The sequence below is a fragment of the Phascolarctos cinereus genome, unplaced genomic scaffold, assembly GCF_003287225.1.
Source record: "Phascolarctos cinereus isolate Bilbo 61053 unplaced genomic scaffold, phaCin_HiC Scaffold_8;HRSCAF=390, whole genome shotgun sequence".
NCBI classification, from domain to species: Eukaryota; Metazoa; Chordata; class Mammalia; order Diprotodontia; family Phascolarctidae; genus Phascolarctos; species Phascolarctos cinereus.
In genome coordinates this window covers 27875345-27881344 of record NW_027556291.1, presented here as the reverse complement: position 1 = coordinate 27881344, position 6000 = coordinate 27875345, and positions in this window count along the sequence as shown.

Below are 6000 nucleotides of genomic sequence, written 5' to 3'. Positions count from 1 at the left end.
CACAGTTTGAATTATCCAATAGGCATTTGGTGATGTGAGACCAAAGCTTAGCAGGGAGAGTGGGCTTAGATGTGTAAATCTGGGAGCCATCTGCATAAAGGTGATAGTTAAACCCATGGGAGCCAAACAGAAGCCAATGTCTCCATGAAGCAACAAGAAATAATAAAACAAAGTCAAAAGGCTAAAAAACTTAGAAGAAAACGTAAGGTATCTCATAGCAAAAACAACTGACCTAGAAAACAGAACAGAGTGAGAAAACTTAGAAAACTGAAGAATCATTAGCCTATTTGAACACCATGACTAAGAGCCTACAACACCATATTTCAAGAAATCTTAAAAGAAAACTGTCCAGATCTCTTAGAAACAAAGGACAAGGTGTAAATAGAAAGAATCTACCGATTACCTCTTGGAAGAACTCCAAAATTAAAACTCTCAGGAACATCATAGCCAAAAATCCAGAGTTTCTAGATCAAAGAAGAATTATTGCAAGCAGCCAAAAAGAAAGCCAAAATTCAAGTACTGAAGAGCCACAGTCAGGATCACACACGATTTAGGAGCCAACACGATAAAGAAGCAGAAAGCTTGGAATATGGTTTTCTAGAAAAAGATATGAAAAAGAAAAAATTGTTTTTATTTTTTGGGTTTTTTTATTAAACAAAAGTCTAAAAAAAAAAAAAAGGATATGGACTTATAGCCAAGAATAACTTACCCAGAAAAACTGAATATAATAACAACAGTGGAAAATAACTGATCTTTAACAAACCAGAGAATGTCCAAATATTCCTGATGAAAAGACCAGAGCTGTAAAAGAACTTTGAAATTCAAACACAAGAGTTAAGAGAAACATAAAATGGCGGCAGCTAGGTGGCACAGTGGATAGAGCACCAGCCCTGGAGTCAGGAGGACCTGAGTTCAAATCCGGCCTCAGACCAAACACTTGACACTTACTAGCTGTGTGACCCTGGGCAAGTCACTTAACCCCAATTGCCTCAAAAAAAAAAGAGAGAGAGAGAAACATAAAATGGCAAAGATGAATGAACAACAATGATTGACCAAACAAGGATAAACTGCTAACATTCTAACATAAGGAGATGATACATGTGTCACCTCAGAGCCCTATTGTTATCAGAGATTACAGAGGTAGCTTAATTAAATAAGGCTCGAGAGTGGTTCTGTTATGTCTTGATGATTTTAAGAAAAGGATGGAGAGGTGAAGAGGAATACACTGAGGAGGGGGAGAAATGTTAGGGGAAATTATCTCACATTATTAAGGTGCACAAATAGACATCTGTACAAACAAGGAAGAATGGGTGGGGGAGCAGCTAACACTTCAACCTCACTTTCATCTGAACTAGTTAAAGGAATAATACACACACACAGAATTGAGTACATAAATATATTTCATTCATTCAATGGAGAAATAGAAGGGAAAGGGAGGAAAGGGAACTAGAAGAAGGGTAGATTAAGGGTGCTATTATTGCCAAAAGAAACAAATTCTAAGGATGTACAAATATATTTAAAGATCTTTTAGAGGTGGCAAAGAATGGGAATCTGAGGGAGTGCCCATAAATTGGGAAATGGTTGGACAAGTTATGGTATATAAATGTGATGAAATACTATTGTATTGTAAGAAATGATGGAGAAGGTTACAGAGAAATCTGGGAAGATATGAACTGATTTAAAGTGAAGTAAACAGAACCAGGAGAACAATTTATATGACAGCAAATAGGATAAAAACAAACAACTTCAAAAAAATTAGGAACTCTCTTCAGTGTAATGACCAACCATGACTCAAGAGGACTAATGATGAAACATGCTACTCCCCTCCTAAGAGAGAAATGAAGGACTCAGTATAAAATGAGACAAATTTTATTGGATATGACCAATGTAGAAATTTGTTTTGATCAACTATACATGTTCAGAATAGGGTTTGTCTTTCTTAAGTTCTCAAAAGGGGGTAGATGAGAAGGCAGATTTTTGCTGATTAAAAATTTTTTAATATTTTTAAAAAGAAAGTGATAGAGAAAATGTTAATAATGCAGATTAAACTTTTTTAAAAGACAACTTTGAAAATTTTAGAAAACTTGTCAATGTAAGGATAAACCACAAGTCAAGAAGAATGAAGATGAAACGTAACATTCACCTCTTGACAGAGAAGTAATGAGCTTAAAATTCAGAAAGAAACACATTTTTTCCAGACGTGGCTAACGTGAAGATTTATTTCACCAAACTAGGTAGATATGTATTGAAAGATTTGGTTTTTTAATTTTTTTCATTTTATCAATTGAAGGGGGAGGGAAAGTAGAGTCTAGTGCAGAGGACAGATTAATTTTTTAATTCGTTATTTGAAAAATAAACATAAACTTTTTTTAATTTTTAAACAGAGAGAAAAGAGAATCTTCCTTTTCCAGAAGAAAAGGGAAGTCAACAGGAAGGTTTTGGACTTGGAACTGGAACTCTTAGAAAATGGAGCTAAACTACAAACTTAACCCCTTCCCCTCCACATAGCTTGAGGTGGTACGAGAACCTCTCACTTACTGGGGGATAGATTTGTATGTTTGTGATTATATCTTAAAGTAAATACTTCTGTGTAAAAGCTAACAATAACAACAATGACAATAATAAAGATCCCAAGCAGATAAGGGTGAAAAAGAAAATCAGATAGAAATGATAATGGAAGGCTGAAACATCATAGACTAAACCTCTGCCTACAAGTGAATCATGTTTTTTGTGAGATAAAACTGCAGAATGGTAGGGCTCATAAAAGGGGAGAGGGAAAAATATAGAGAAGACTATGTGATATGGTACCCTAATCAAGTCAAAAGTTAACAATGAAAAGAAAATAGCTCCTATAATCTTTGGAAAAGGGGAATGGGTGGGGTGGCAAAGGAAGGATGGAAACAGGGAAATAAAGAGAAAATTCTTAGTTCATTGGTGGGAGATGGTCCCGCCAAAGAATGCTCTTACCAGGGGAAAAAGATTCTACAACGGGAGATGAAGACCTTACAATGGGTCTAATCTGCAGGGATTTGGTGCTTAGCAAAACTATTACCTCTGAGAAAGTTCTGCCTCCATGGACATCATCCTGTCTCAGGAGAAGGGGAATCAGAGAGCCCTGATAGTGATACCCAGAAGAGTGGAAGAACATGGACCCAGAGAGGACATTTCATGACAAATGGGGGGAGGAATTATTATGAGGAAGACAAAAGGTAGTAGTGAACTGCATAATCAAGACTTCAGAAAATTCATACCATGTGTAATACTTCTACCTTCTATCTCCTGAAGGAATTGGCATTTCTAAGATTGAGGCATGACAGGAGAAAAAGAGGGGAGAAGGCTATACAATCTAAAAGACAATAACATTGAAACCATTTAGAAAAGGAAACTGAAAATAGATGTCTTAGAAGCTTTAATTCCATGAAAAAGGCAGAAATTAAAGAAGGAATAAAAAAACATAAGGGCCATGAATCAAATAATAAAATTCTGGAAGATACAGAAAGGGAAGAGAAATAAGGAAAGCAATGAAAAAGGCACAGAAAATGAAATTTTAAACTAACAAACCAAACCAATTGAAGGAGAGAGAAAGGGGGGTTTTCTTTTAATAATAATAACAGCTAACATTTATTTAGCTCTTACTACGTCCCAGGCACTGTGCCAAGCATTTTATAATTATCATTTCATTTGATCCTCACAACATCCCTGAGAAGTAGGTGCTGTAATTATCCCTGTTTTACAGTTGAGGAAACTGAGGCAAACAGAGGTTCAATAACTTGCCCAGGGTCACACAGCTAGTAAGTGTCTGAAGCCACACTCAAGTCTTCCTGACTCCAGGCCCGGCTCTCTATCCACTGTGCTACTTTGCTAAGGTGTGAGAAAAAAAGAGGGGAAGAAGTAGGTAACCAGATAATAGAAATTAATAAATAAATTTAGCAAAACTCTAAAATCAGGGCAAGGGATAACAAAAGGTAAAGAGGAGAAGAAAACCAGTGGAAACAGAGTAACTGCCTTAAAGTAAATTAAACAAAAATGACTTTAAAGTACTATCTTTACAGAGGGAGAGGGTAAAAAAAATCCTAATTTGAAAATAAATACACAATTAAGAGACAAATGGAGAAAAATATGAGCCAAACTCTCATAACTTTAAATGTGAATGGATTAATCAATCCAATAAAATGAAAAAGAGTGACAGATTGAATAAGAAAATAAAGCCCCTACAATCCATTGTTTACAAGAAACATACCTAAAAATAAAGATACACAGAATGAAAATGAGGGGCTGGAACAAAATTTACGATACATCAGATGAATCCTAAAAAGCAGGAGTTGTAACCATGCTATCAAACAAAACTAAGACAAAAATTCACATTATAAAAAGAGATAAACAAGGAAACTACATTATGCTAAAAGAATCCTTAAACCACTATTAATATTAAACTTACAGATGGAGCCAAGATGGCAGAGTACAGGCTGGGACCCAGAATTCTTCTCCAAAGAACTTTAAAAAAAAGCCTCAAATCAAATTTTTGAGCAGCAGAGCCAACAACAAGATCAGAGAGAGATGATGAACTCTGAGTGCAAATTGAAGTATAATTTTCTCACTTTATTTTTTTTTTGCTTTTCTTATAATATGGCTATATTATAAGCTATATTGGAAATATGTTTTGCATGATTTCACACATATAAGTGATATTATATTGTTTGCCTTCTCAGTGGGTGGGGAGGGGTGGGAGGGAGAGAATCTGGAACTCAAAATTTTAAAAGAAGAGAACGTCATAAATAAATAGATTCTTTAAAAAGAAAAAATATTAAACTTGCATACTCCAAATGCCTAAGCATCTAAATTCATAAAGAGATCACTGGTAATTTTGGAAAGAGCAATTTAAGTTAAGTGATTAGGTCAAAAGCCAGATTACGAAGAGTTGAGAGTGAGGAGAGGAAGGAGAGGCAGCAAGTACAGAAAACTTTTTGAAGGAGTTTAAGAAAGGGAGGACAGATATAAGATGATAGTTTGAGGGGATGGTAGGGTCTAGTGAAGGTTTTTTAAGGATGGAGAGAATCAGCATGTCTGAAGGCAGTAAGGAGTTGAAAATTCAAGAGAGAGAGAGGATGATTGAAAATACTATGTGCTGGGGAAAATGGAGGAAGGTGAAAGGGAATGAGTGAATCTTATTTTCATAGGATTTGGCTTAAGGAAGGAATAACATACACAATGGAGTGTGGAAATCTATCTTACCCTACAGGAAAATAAGGGGGGGAGGGGACAAGAGAGCAGGGGGTTGATAGAGGGGAGGGCAGATTGGGGGAGGGGATAATCAGAAGCAAACACTTCTGAGGAGGGACAGGGTCAAAAGAGAGAATAGAATAAACAGGGGGGGTGGGAATAGGATAGGATGAAGGGAAATATACTTAGTTTTTCACAACAGGACTACTATGGAAGTGTTTTGCATGACTACACAGGTATAACCTGTATCGAGTTGCTTGCCTTTTCAATGAGGGTGGGTGGGGAGGGAGGAAGGGAGAAAATATGTAACCCAAAGTTTTAAAAACACATGTTAAAAATTAAAAAAAATAATAATAATTTAAACGAGAAAAAAAAAAGAAAATACTATCTACCGGAGAAGATGGGAGAATCAAGGGCACATATAGCGGGGTTGGTCACATCATTATCAGAGACTGACAGAAAGGAGGAAAGAGTGAGAAATGATGCACATGCATACCTTGGAGATATTGCCAGTTTGGTTCCAAGCCACCACAATGAAGTGAATATTGCAATAAAGTGAGTCACACGAATTTTCTTGTTTCCCAGTGCATGTAAAAGTTATGTTTACACTATACTGTGGTCTATTAAGTGTACAATAGTATTATGTCTAAAATATATATATATATATATATATATATATATATACTGTAATTTTAAAATATTTTATTGATAAATTGCTAAAAAATGTTAACCATCATCTGAGCCTTCAGCAAGTCCTAATTTTTTGGCTGGTGGAAGGTC